Raw genomic sequence first — 13325 nt, forward strand, 5'->3', positions numbered from 1 at the left:
GGCTTCACCATTTCCCTATCACCCATTGTATTCCATACTGGAAATATTCACTGAATGCCTGTCTGTACAAAACTTAAGATTTATTCTAAAAGTTTGCTCTCATTTTTGAATTTATATATTTAATTATGTACATATGCATTTGATATGTGCATGTGATTACAGGTACCCATGAAATCAAAACAAGAAGGTCAGATACCCTAAAGGCAGGGAGACACTGTTGGTACTGGAATCTGGGTCCTCTGCAACATAAATACTCTTAGCCACTGAGCCAGTCTAATTCCATAAAATCTTATTATCAATTTTGGGGCAACCAAGAGCAATGGCAACAACTTGCATTCTCTTTACAGTCTTTGACACATTTATTACTCACAACTTAAAAGTATCCCACACATAGCATTTGATTTTCTATTTGGCAACCTATGAATTCTGGGAGGAGCATTATCCCCCATTTATGCAGCTCTCCAGAGGACTGCAAATTGTGTGGTGTTTACTGCAGAGATTCCCACCCGACCAAAGTTCAGAGAACAAGTATCTGTGAAGTGCTCAGTTTCGGATTGAACACCCATGTTTTACATCCTCCCACAAAATCTCAAAGCTCATGACAAAAGAGGGGACAGAAAGATTCGAAGGGTCAGAAGTCTGGAAAGACTTCTATAAAACATAATAGGACCCTTGCTCTCATGATCTCATGACACCTGTGTCTGTACAAGACCTCTACAGGATCAAGCCAGTCAACCTTTGAGTATGGAGTTGGTAAGAGTTTCCAGGGTGGTATGGAGGGTGAAAACAAATGGAATCCATATTTGAAGTATAAAATTATCAAAGAATATATTAGAAATATTATATAAAAACAGGCTCAACAAAGTTTCTTGATAAACTTATTGGTAAGGATATACACATTTCAAAATAAAGACATACAGTTTTATTTGGAAAATGAAAATGTTTAAGAACAAATTCACAAAGAATTCAAGAAATAAATACTTTGAGAAAATAGAATTCTTTCTTTCTTATGGGCTCTAGTGACCCAACTTAAAACAATTACTTGGAAGATCTGGGAAATGTCAATGTGTTACTGTGATTAATTTTCCCAATCTTAGCAAGCACCAAGGAATAAATGAAAGGAAATAGTCTTAAAGAAATCTATACCCTTCTCTGCATTATCTTCCTTGCATTCATCATAAAATGTTCCATGGTTCTCAAACACCATGTGAGAGACAAAGTCCCTTAGCTTTATCTAAATAAAAAGGTCGTGTATGGAGCAAAACTTATTCCTTTTCAGCAACATTTATTGCAGTTGGATTTGTTGCTAATATCTTTCATTCATTGCTTTTGAGTAACCAACATATTCAATCTCTATGAAATCTATATAATCAAGCACAGAATACAGAACTAATTTACAGTTTACTGAACACATGGGATGCTATCTTGAAATCTTTTTCTGTGTTTCTTCTATTGTTTCCATCTATATCAGTAGTTCTCAACCTGTGGGTCATGAATCCTTAGGGTTGAATGAACCAACTCTTCCACAGTGGTCACCAAGGACCATTAGAAAACACAGATATTTACATTATGATTCATAACAACAACAAAATTCCAGTTTTGAAGTAGCAATAAAAATAATTTATAGGTGGGGGTCACCACCAATAGTACGGGCAGAAAAGAAAAGAAACTGCCTCTTTTAGTTCTAGGAAATCAAGGTATTCGTAAACTAGTGATGGAAATGTGATATCACTCGCTGTTCTGTACCTTTTCTCCTTTCTCCTCTCTCTCTCTCTCTCTGTCTCTCTCTCTCTGTCTCTCTGTCTCTCTCTCTGTCTCTGTCTCTCTTCTAATAGGTAAAAGAGTGAGAGCATGTTTAATGTAGAAAAATGCAAAGAAGCTGAGATTAGTGAGAATCTGCATTACAAATTCCTGCCACTGCCATAGCGAGTGCCTATGGATACTACCATGGGAGTAAAGCTTCAAATATCAACAGAAATCCCTTCTCAATGAGCAGCAAATGGAATACCACATTTCCATTAACAGTTTATGAATAGCTTGGTTTCCTACAACTAAGAAGGAGAGTTTCTTTTCCAACCATACCATTGGTACCAGCTACCTTTAGGTCAACTTGACACAAGCTATAGTCACCTCAGAGGAAGGAACAGCATTGGAAAAAAATACCTCCATAAGTATAAGCTATAGGCCAGTCAATGGGGCATTTTTTAAATTAGTGATAGATGTGGGAGGTCCTAGAAAATTATGTGCGATGCTAACCCTGGTATTTTGGTCCTGGTTACTATGAAAAAGCTGAGCGAGAAAACCACAAGGAGCAAATCAGCAAGCAAAGTGCCTTGATGAACTCTCCATCAGTTCGTTCCTCCAAATTCATGTCATGCTTGAGTTCTTGCCCTAACTGCATCCGATGAACAGTGATATGGAAGTATAAATGAACTAAACCCTTTCTTCTCCAGCTTGCTTTTTGGTCAGGCATGATGTGTCATAACAGCAATAGCAATCCTAACTAAGATATTATATTTAAGGTACTAAAAATTTCTACCCAAATCAAAACACAAGAATATTATTTGTATTGTGCTTATATTTCTATTCTTTCTAGGTTCACATATCTGTTGCTGGTACAGTGAGTGATTTTCTAGTATACAGGTATATTATTTGTCACATTCTATGCTTTGGTGTATGCTCTGACAAGATTGCACTTTCTAAGATCATTTCCCATTAATATTCTGCCTGTATTTGTGCATCACATCCATAAGGTTATTTAAACAAAATTTCAGCACTGTAAAACATCCATTGAAATGACCTTTTCACCCTATCTCTGTGCTTAATCGTCTTCTAAATTTTTACTGCTATTCAGAATACTGAACTGTGTGATTTGTTTCTTCTTTGTTATAATTTTGTAAGGGTAGGAATTTTGATATCCCATATTAACTCATTAAATGTATCAGGTTATTGAAATGAATGTGTTGGCAAACAAATCTTCTCCCACTGAACTCCATCACTTCATGTCCTTCTGATTGAATTATTTCCACATTCCAAGATACTGTTCTTAGGATGGTGCTATACTGCCAAAGAAATAAACAAAACCTATGAGTAATCAACATTTATTTTTCCACACTGTTTTATTATTTTCCTGATCACCCCCTCCCCATGCTGAGTTTTGCTCTTTTCCTTTTTAGAATAAGTTTCTTCTTATTCTGAAAAGAATAGATGAGACCTGCTTTTGGGGACTCTCTACTTTCTTAAACTTTTCTACAATCCCATGCCATTTTTATATCTAGACATTTTTCCTGAGCCACTCTCTGGGAGTCTTTAGACATAACTTGGAGTTTCTAGGTTCTCTTCATCTCTAATTTTTTTCTGACAATTTAACTTGTGTACCTTTTAATATTTTGTAATTGATGATTCTCATTTTATATGTATTTCTAGAGAATGAGACTACTCAAGAAGCTTTCATCCATTTAACTAAATAAAAAATAAATAAAACTTACATTAAACCTTTGTCTAAATCCTGCTTGTCACAGTCTTTCATCTTTCCACTTCAGAGTGTTTGCCTACAGTGAGTACTCACTAGCACTTGTGCTAAATTAGGACTCAAATGGCTCAGGGGTCAGGGTTTACCCATTGCTTCCATTTCTGATATTCTGATTGACCAATTTTTCCATGGAGCTCCATATCCTGCACTTAGATCCTCTTGAAGAGTCAGTGTTCTTACAAAAGCATTTGAGTCTGGGGCTCAAGACTAGTGCTAGTAAGTTATTTGACGTAGAACATGAGATAAACTCGAGATTAGACATAACAAATGCTTTACTGCTGACTTTTTAAAAATTTGAATTACATGTGGGTTTGAACCACATTGCTCTTTCTCATTAGTACCTGAATGTGGTATGCAGGCATCAGGAATTCTCAATGTGTTCCAACTTCTTAGACGCCTGCTCAGTTCCCGTGCTACAGATTTCCACCTTCATGAAAAGCAATATTTCATGATGGCCACATCTATCTTCTTCTCCAAGGGATTTTGAGAACATTTTTCCATAATGCTAATGAGTTATTCACATCAATATCTTCTTTTGCATCCAATCAATACAGTAATGTCAAATTTTCTCAGCTTAGTCTAGATCTGTGACAATGAAAAGACTGATCACCTATGGGGAATGAGACTGCTTTCTTGTCTCCACAGGGACACCTTTCACTTATCCTCTTTTGACAGTGGCATAAAGAAGACAATTGTGAAGTCAACCTTAGTGAAAATCATATGCTCCTAATGCATTGACTGTGGCTTAAAAGCACCAAAAGCTATATTTTCTGAAGAAAAAAAATGTTATTCTGTATTTATATTATTTCATTCTTTGAATGAATTTTATAAGAGAATTGTTTTCCAAAGTTTTCTTGAAACAATGAAACTTGCATTGGAGCATCATCAATGAACAAATAACCTTTTAGAAGGCATTCATAGCCAACATTCACTCTGGGCATGATTGATGATGCAGCCTTGTTTGTAATTACAGACCCAGCATTAAATGCATGGTACTAGGAAATAGAAGTGCAAGAAAATCTATTTTGTGCTACTACCATATAGAGTCATAGCACTATGAGTAATAACTGTATAGTTGCATTATTCACATAGTAAGAGTTATGAAATTAACTATAAATGACACATTTCATGTAAAGAATGTAAAGAGATGTTGTGTGAACCTATAGAGAAATACTTCATTCTTTTTTTCTACGAAAGATCTACATTGGACAAAGAATAAATAGGTTTGTAAGTTGCAGTGGGTGTGTTTTTCTAAACAATAATCATCATGGTATAGCAATTCACTTCATTTGTGAATTGTGTAATGCATGTTTAATTGTTTTATATAGATATAGAAAGCACAAAACTATCTCTCAAGGCTTTACTTGTCATAAACATCTAGAATGAATGTAATAATTCTATTTCTGTTCTCTAACCTGGCCAATCATTAAGATCAAATTAATTGTAATTTACCTCTTGTAGTCTAATGTTAATTGGCACCAGTTGGTATAGGGAGGTTGGGGGAAGGTGATTGTTTTTGAGTTAAATCATTGATATAACCAAGTAATGAATAGGTAGGTATTGAGATATAATGTAATTTATTGGAATGAATACAGAACATAAGAAGGAAGTTTATTTTTTTAAAAAAAGAACAGTAACCTACTGTTATAAGACTGTCGAGGCTTGGGGAAGAGGGTGGACATAGATGTTTGATCTGAGAGAGTACTCACACCTACTTATTTTCAGCAGTTTGACAGTCTCATTAACCTCTACCCATTTTAATAAGAAGTTCCTGTAACCAATGTTGAAAGCAGGACATATCTATGGATAGAAAAAAATAGATAAATGTTTAGGAGGCAGTTGACAACTTAACCACTTAGCAATACACCAAAAGTTTACTTCTCTTGCCACTGTTTTTAACCATCTACAGAAAAACAGTTATGAATTTCTACTGAAATGAAGGCTTGGAATCTATCTAACCAAGAGAGCTATTGCTTATCTCCACATATAATGTTGCATCCGAGAGTGCTTAATCTGGTACGAAGGTCTATTTTATCTTAGAGATGGCATTGTTTTAAAAAAAATAAAAAAAAGCTTTTCTATAGATGAGAGTGTTAACATAACAATAGTGCAAATAAGCTGAGTATTAGACCAAGCCCAAAGTAAAAAAAAAAAAAAATTCACTGCCAACTAAGCATGAAATGAAAGTAGTCAACTTCAAAGCATAGTTACCAAACTTAGACAATCATCCATACTTTTCTAAAATTTAGGATATTTTCTACTATTTGAAACTGTTGCTTACAAATTGTTTCCAAATTATATGTATACAGGTATATATCTTAGACACCTTGTCATGGTTGAAATATTAAACAATGTTCTCCAATGAAATGGCTAACATTTCATATGAGTTTTCTTTTCCAGTCTGCTATTTAACACTGTTGTCATTCTCCAGTAGAACCTGAGCTCATTAATTTTAACACCAAACTTGAATTAATCGTACAAATACTCTTCAAATCTCTGGAGCCATTGTTTCTAATTTTAATTATAAGAAAATAAATAATGCAATGACTATTTTGATTTGAATGGTTAAGAAGCAAATATTTAAGACAAAACCATATTTAAACAAATGAAAGCACTCATTTAGTTTAAATAAGAAAATTTCCCCTTATAATTTCTGTTAAAGACAGAAAGTTTATAGAAAGTTATATTGGGTTATTTTATTATTTTACATTTTATGTATGGTTCTAAGTGCCTTCATAGTCATAACATTTAATACTTGAGAAGTTGTGTTTTCCTATAGAAAAGTAATCTGGAATTTAATATTCTCATAAAATGAAAAAAAAAGACAATTGTCAGAAATATGGGCTTATCTGTTTCTGACATATACTATGCTCATTATTACTCTATTATAATATTTCTGATTTTTTTATAAAGCAAAGAAAAGAATCACTACTCAAAATGAGAATATATTTGCTTTCTTCCTGTGAGCATTTATAAAACAAAGACCAGAATAGAGAAAATATTCAGGTATACGTGAACTTCCTGTTTCTTTCTTCTTTACTTCCTTGTCTTCCTCCTCTACTTCCTCTGTTTCCTCCTCTTCTTCCTCTTTTTTTTATTATTTTTATTTTTATTTATTTATTTTTTAAAGATTTCTGCCTTCTCCCCGCCACCACCTCCCATTTCCCTCCCCCTCCCCCATCAAGTCCCCCTCCCTCATCATCCCTAAGAGTAATCCCGGCGGGCCGATGCGCGCCGGGCGGAGACAGACCGGCGGTCCTCTACTTCCTCTTCTACTTCTACTTTTACTTTCTCTTCTTCCTCTTTTTACTTCCTCCTCTACTTCCTCTTTCTTCTTTATTTCCTCTTCTTCCTCCTCTACTTCCCCTTCTACTTCCTCCTTTACTTTTTCTACTTCCTCTTCCTCCTCCTTTACTTCCCCTTCTACTTCCTCCCTTACTTCCTTTTATACTTCCTCTTCTTCCTCCTTTACTTCCTCTTCCTTTCTTCTTTATTTCCTCTACTTCCTCTTTCTTTCTTCTTTATTTCCTCTACTTTGTCCTCTACTTCCTCTTTCTTCTTTATTTCCTCTTCCACTTCCTCCTTTTTATTACGTATAAAATATTCTGTCTGTGTGTATGCCTGCAGGCCAGAAGAGGGCACCCCATTACAGATAGTTGTGAGCCACCATGTGGTTGCTGGGAATTGAACTCAGGACCTTTGGAAGAGCAGGCAATGCTCTTTACCTCTGAGCCATCTCTCCAGCCCTTCACTTTGGTTTTCAAGTCAGGGTTTCTCTGTGCAGCTTTGGAGCCTGTCCTTGAACTTTCTCTTCCTCTGTAGATCAGTCTGGCCTCGAACTCGCAGATATCCACCGTCCTCTGCTTTCTGAGTGCTGGGATTAAAGGCCTGTGCCACCACCACCCAGCTGAGACTTTTTAAAATTGAGATTCCTTCCTCTTAATTTGTTAACATAAAGCACCAAGCAAGGTTGGCCGAGCACAGTTGCCTTAAGCTGACCTTCTCCAGAATCTTTCTGTCTAGACTTCCCAAGTGCTAGGCTTAGCAGCAGGGGGCACCATAACCAGTGAGGTGGAAATAATTCTAAGACTTTAAGAACAGGAACTGAAGTAACTGAACAAATGGAGCTGCTCTTCCTCTGCTTCTGATATTCTTTAAGACAGGGGTTACTGTGTAGCCAAGACTAGCCTGGAGCTCACTATATACCCCAGGCTGGCCTGGAACTCTTGATCCTTCTGCCTCAGGCTCCTGAGTTCTGGGATTATACCCCCTTTGCCCTGGCTTGCTTATATTTTTTTCACTCCTTTTCCGGAATGCCTTCCCTCCTATGACCAGTAGATGGACCCCTAATTCATAAAACAAGAAAACAAAACATACTAGATTTGGCAGGGGGCAGGGACCATCTCTGATTTACTGGCCTCATTCAGACACATTGCTCTCCTTAACAAATATTTATTTATTTATAATGCATTTGACGCAAACAATATTCCAGATGCCTAAAATGACCATGAAAAGTAAGTAGGTCTAGTGGCTCCAGCCTGTGTGTGATCGCAGTGGCTCAGAAAGCTTAGGATAGAAAATTCAGAACCAACCTGGGATGTGGACCATAGTGATACACACTTTTACTCCCAGCATTCAGGAAGCAGAGGCAGGCAGATCTCTATGAGTTTAAGAACAGCCTGATCTATTGAGTGAGTTCCAGGACAGTCAGGGCTATAGAGAAACACTGTCAAAAATAAATCAATAAACCAGGCCTACATATAGAGACCCTGTCTCAAAGAGACCCTGTCTCAAAGAAGCAAATAAATCAAAGGAATCAACCTGCTCAGTTTAGACCTTGTCTCAAAAATAAAAAGGAAAAAGGGGGGAAAAGTGGGATTTGAAGATGCTACAGCTCAAGGCTAAGTGCTTCCCTGGCACACGCAGTCACGGGTTCAGTCTTCAGAATACACAGAGGGAGAAGGCACCTGTCTTCATCTAAGCTCACATTCCAGTCGGGAAGACAGAAGATGCTCCCAGTGCAGCTCGAGCTGTGCTACACACACACACACACACACGCACACGCACACATGCATACACATACACACTCACATGCACACACAGAGTACTGGGGGTTGAACTGGAGTCTTGCACACACTAGAAAGACGCTCTACCACTGAGCTAAACTCCTAACCCTTTTGATACGTTTTTTTTTTTTTTAATTTTAAACTATTTTGAATGTTTTTTTCACAGAACAAAGTTTGATTTTTATTATATTAAAACGTTTAGTATTAGTTGGTCAATGGTGGCACACACCTTAAATACCAGCACTCAGGAGGCAGAAGTAGGATCTCAGTAAGATCTCTGTGAGATCGAGGCTAGCCTGGTCTACAGAGTGAGTTCCAGGACAGCCAAAACTACAGAGAGAAACCCTGTCTTGAAAAAACAAACAAAAAAGCATAATATTTACTTAGCTTTCTGACCTGTATTTGTGCTTTCAACAAGGGTTTTTCCGCTCCTCAATACGGAACATTCACTAGATCCTGTCATGAACACATTTACCACAAGCGGAATCACCCTATGCTCTGCTAGTGTTGTTGTTGTAAGAAATGTCATGAGGACTTTAGGTCTCAGAGCACAAACTCCTCAAAGTCTGCTAGGACACACACCACTATTGGATTTTGATGCCTTCCCAAGCTTCTTGAAATAAAGATCAACAATTCTGTTACCAGGAGTTCCAGATAGCCATTTTCGTTAGTCTGTATTTTAGAGAGACCTATAATGGTATGTCAAATGCTGGGCCGTTGTGAGCATCTCTAAACATTGCTATTGGAGTAGGAATGGCCCTTTTCACACTTTAAAATTTTTTAAGACAGAGTGTGGATAAGTTACACAGGCTGGCCTTGTGCTTTTGATACTCCTACTTCAGCCTCCCAAATACCTAAGATTACAAGAAGGCCTGGGCCACCATGGCCAGCGGTGAAAACACTTTTATATTCTGGGGAATCTAGTTTAGGGCCTATCATGGTAGTAGAGAGTAAAGATTGTTTTAGTGAAGGAAAAGTTAATGTGGACCTTAAAAATGAAATTATGCCAGGAGGTGGTGGCACAAACCTTTAGACCCAGCACTCGGGAGGCAGAGGCAGGTGGATCTCCGTGAGTTCGAGACCAGACTGGTCTACAAAGTGAGCTCCAGGACAGGCTCCTAAGCTACACAAAGAAACCCTGTCTCAATAAAGGACATTGAGCCTATAATTTGTGATCCTAGAGAAGCTAAATAAGAAGGTGAACCCAAAGAAAAACATATAGTTATCCTCCTGGATATTGGAAATAGACAAGATTGCCGGGCAAAAATTGGAAACTTGGGGGTGGGGTGGGATGGGGGTAATGGGAAATGGGGAGAGAAAAGTGAAAAGGGGAGGATGGAGAGAGAATGGGATGGTTGGGATAAAGGAAGGGTAGATATGGGAGCAGGGAAGTATATATCCTAATTAAGGGAGCCATCTTAGGGTTAGCAAGAGACTTGAACCTAGAGGGGCTCCCAGAGTCCAGGGAGATGTCCCCAGTTAGTTCCTTGGGCAGCTGAGGAGAGGGAACCTGAAATGGCCCTATCCTATAGCCATACTGATGAATATCTTGCATATCACCATAGAACCTTCATCTGGCGATGGATGGAGATAGAGACAGAGACCCACATTGGAGCACCGGACTGAGATCCCAAGGTCCCAATGAGGAGCAGAAGGAGCAAGGAAGTCAGGACCACGAGGGGTGCACCCACCCACTGAGACAGTGGGGCTAATCTATTGGGAGCTCACCAAGGCCAGCTGGACTGGGACTGAAAAAGCATGAGATAAAACCGGACTCTCTGAACATGGCGGACAATGAAGGCTGATGAGAAGCCAAGGACAATGACACTGGGTTTTGATCCTACTGCATGTACTGGCTTTGTGGGAGCCTAGCCTGTTTGGATGCTCACCTTTCTAGACCTGGGATGGAGGGGGAAGGACCTTGGACTTCCCACAGGGCAGGGAACACTGACTACTCTTCGCACTGGAGAGGGAGAGGGAAAGGAGTGGGGGGAGATGAAGAGGAGTGGGGGCAGGGTGAAGGAAATGGGAAGGGGGGAGGAGGTGGACATTTTTTCAATAATAAAAAAAAAATTAAATCATAAGCATGTAAAAGAAGAGCCTTGCTATCGCCCCCTAGCAAGAGTTATTGGGCAATTGGGATCAGCTTTTCCACTCACAGTGTTATTACTCGGTCCCCACATGAGATTTACAAAGACCCATTATCCTCGGGTTCTAATGAATTCGTGCCCAAGGTTAAAGTAGGATCCATGAGAGGCTTCCTCTTATTACAGGTTAGTCCCACATGTAAAGGTAACATGTCACATGCCAACCCCCCAAAATCTTCATTAGGTTCCTCACGCCAGGCTCTGATCTCTGGGGCAAAGGACACAGGGGAGGGGGCCTTAATAGATTAATTATTAACCATCTGCACCTCTGGATACCACGGGAGGCAAAAGCCACCACCCAGCTAGGTGACATGTGCCAGCAAAAGTCATGGGGGTCTCACTGACATCCCCAGCCCCGGGACGCTGGTTCTGTCATGCAATTCCTTTCGCTATCCTCACGCTGTTATTTCTTCACACCAGTGTGCGACTCTTTCATGCGTGGCCTCTTGTGTTACCGGCTCAGAGAAGTCAGCAGTCCAGCCTGTGGGAACTCGAGCCCCCTTCTCCTTCTCCAGCCCTTACTGCCCTTCTTCAGATCACCTCTGGTATCCTGACAGGCTGCAGGCGGGTGTTGCAGTCCTGCAACCCAGAGAGACTGCTACCTTCCCAGGTACGTTTGAGTTAAGGCCAGAGTCTAAGGGCTCTGAACAAGAAAACAGGGGTCCCAGACTGAGAAGCTAAGGAAAGGAGGCTCCTCTCTGGTCCCCTCTCCCTTCAGATGATAAGAAGAACCAGGAGAAAACCCGGCTAAAACGGAGGGACGATTTTTTCAGAATCCAATAGTAGGCCGAGCAGGTTAGGAACTTTTCACCCATCTCTCTTGTGTCTACCTCCCAGATCAGTCCAGAACTGACAGCCCTGGTGGTCCTGGGGAAAGAAGAGCCTCCCTGTCTGGGGCCTCAGTGGGTGCTGGGTCGCATGATGAACCCCTTCCTGGCCTGTTTGAGCCCGGAAGGGGATCTGGAGTTGTCTCAGTATCTGGCAGGATTGAGGAAACTACTCAGGTGAGTGGTCTCCCTCCCCAAAGCCCTCTTCCAAACGATGGATTGCTCTTTCTCAAGTCATCTCCACCTTTCCACCACCAAACAGGTTTCTATCCCAGCTTGGCTCTGTTTTCACCTTCACCACCAATGAGGCCTTCGACAAGGTGACCGCCCTGGAGGCTTGCATGCCCAGCCCAGATGCTTTGCACTAAGCGTGGCTGGGTTACTATGGCGATGTGAGAGCGGCAAACAGGACTACTGGAGCTACCAGGGACCACGCCTGGGAACCAGCCAGAGCCTTGGTTCTGGAAAGCCGCTTTCGCTGCACAGCGCGCTGCGCTGGTCCCAGCTCTGCCTCCACAGAGTGGAGTATGTATATAAATAGGAAAACGAATGTAGACAGCATCTTTTTGAAAATCGAGGTGTTGGTGTAGAAATTAATAGCCACAAAGTATTGCTAGATTTGAAGTAATTGAAATGAGGTATAGGAAGTTCTGATTATTTCAGGTCACAAAGTTATTTTAATTTCCAATGAGCACTGTTCTTAAAGATGCAGGTAGGAGGCTCTCTGTCTGTCTGTCTCTGTCACTCTCTTTCTCCTTCTCTCCTTTTTTCATGTGTATGGTTAGAAAATAGGGAGACCCAAATATACTCAGTAAAGAATTTCTTAGTCTTTTTGAGACAAAACATTCATAAATATTTTAAAGATAAAATATGCAGTCCTTCGTCAAGGGAATTAAAGGATCATGTACTTAGTTTTACTGGAGGCTAGAATTTACAGCCAACAGTCATTTTAACAAAATATGGGCTATTGCCATCCTTCATAGCCATTACTGGATACTAGAAATGGATTTCAGAACTAGAGTTCCATAATAAGGGTTCTAATGCTTAATATGGTGATATGGGCATGCTCTTAAATCAATAAAGAAAATTGTGTTGATTGAATGGCATTTGACAACGTTAGAAATGTAGACTCTCAATTCCACTATCACAGAAAAAAATGGAAGTGATACAATTCTTAACAAGAATTCTCTACTATATCTTCACATTATACTTGAAATTAATTTATTGCCTCAAATCGCAGCTTTTAATTCAACACAGTCCTAATGCTCAGGCCTTTGAATACAAGAGAAAATCAGGGAATTTTCATATTCTTCACTCACCAATATCCTCAGATTATTCAACATTTGGAGAAACAAGACTAAATTTGAAAGATTACAAGGAAATCTGCTGTCTTGAGACAAATAAATTAGCCAACCAGCAAACCAAATGGCCATCACCACATTTATAAACTATTACCTATCAATAATGGTGACCCTTTTTCCACCTTAAATCTTTCCAAAAGTTAGGGTATTTTTCATAAGTTGATATATTCAGTCTTTTGATCTGATATATTGAATATCATATATTCAGTCTTTTTAGATTCTGTGATTGCTTCAACTCCAGCAATGTTCATTTCTGTTCTACTCACATCAGACACTTTCAGGTTCAGAGATGTCATTTTTTCTTTATACAAACAAATAAAACTCTATAATAAATATACCATTGCTTTAATCATATAAAGACTTCACTATCTCATCTTTTTTTTTTCCTTTCT

At 39.2% G+C, this 13325-nt stretch overlaps 1 pseudogene; it reads left to right on the forward strand.

Moving 5' to 3' along the window:
• The first annotated feature begins 11073 nt into the window (after positions 1-11073).
• Positions 11074-12113, forward strand: LOC130863209 (glycolipid transfer protein domain-containing protein 2-like; annotated as a pseudogene).
• Positions 12114-13325: the final 1212 nt, after the last annotated feature.

This window comes from Chionomys nivalis, chromosome 20 (assembly GCF_950005125.1).
Source record: "Chionomys nivalis chromosome 20, mChiNiv1.1, whole genome shotgun sequence".
NCBI classification, from domain to species: domain Eukaryota; kingdom Metazoa; phylum Chordata; class Mammalia; order Rodentia; family Cricetidae; genus Chionomys; species Chionomys nivalis.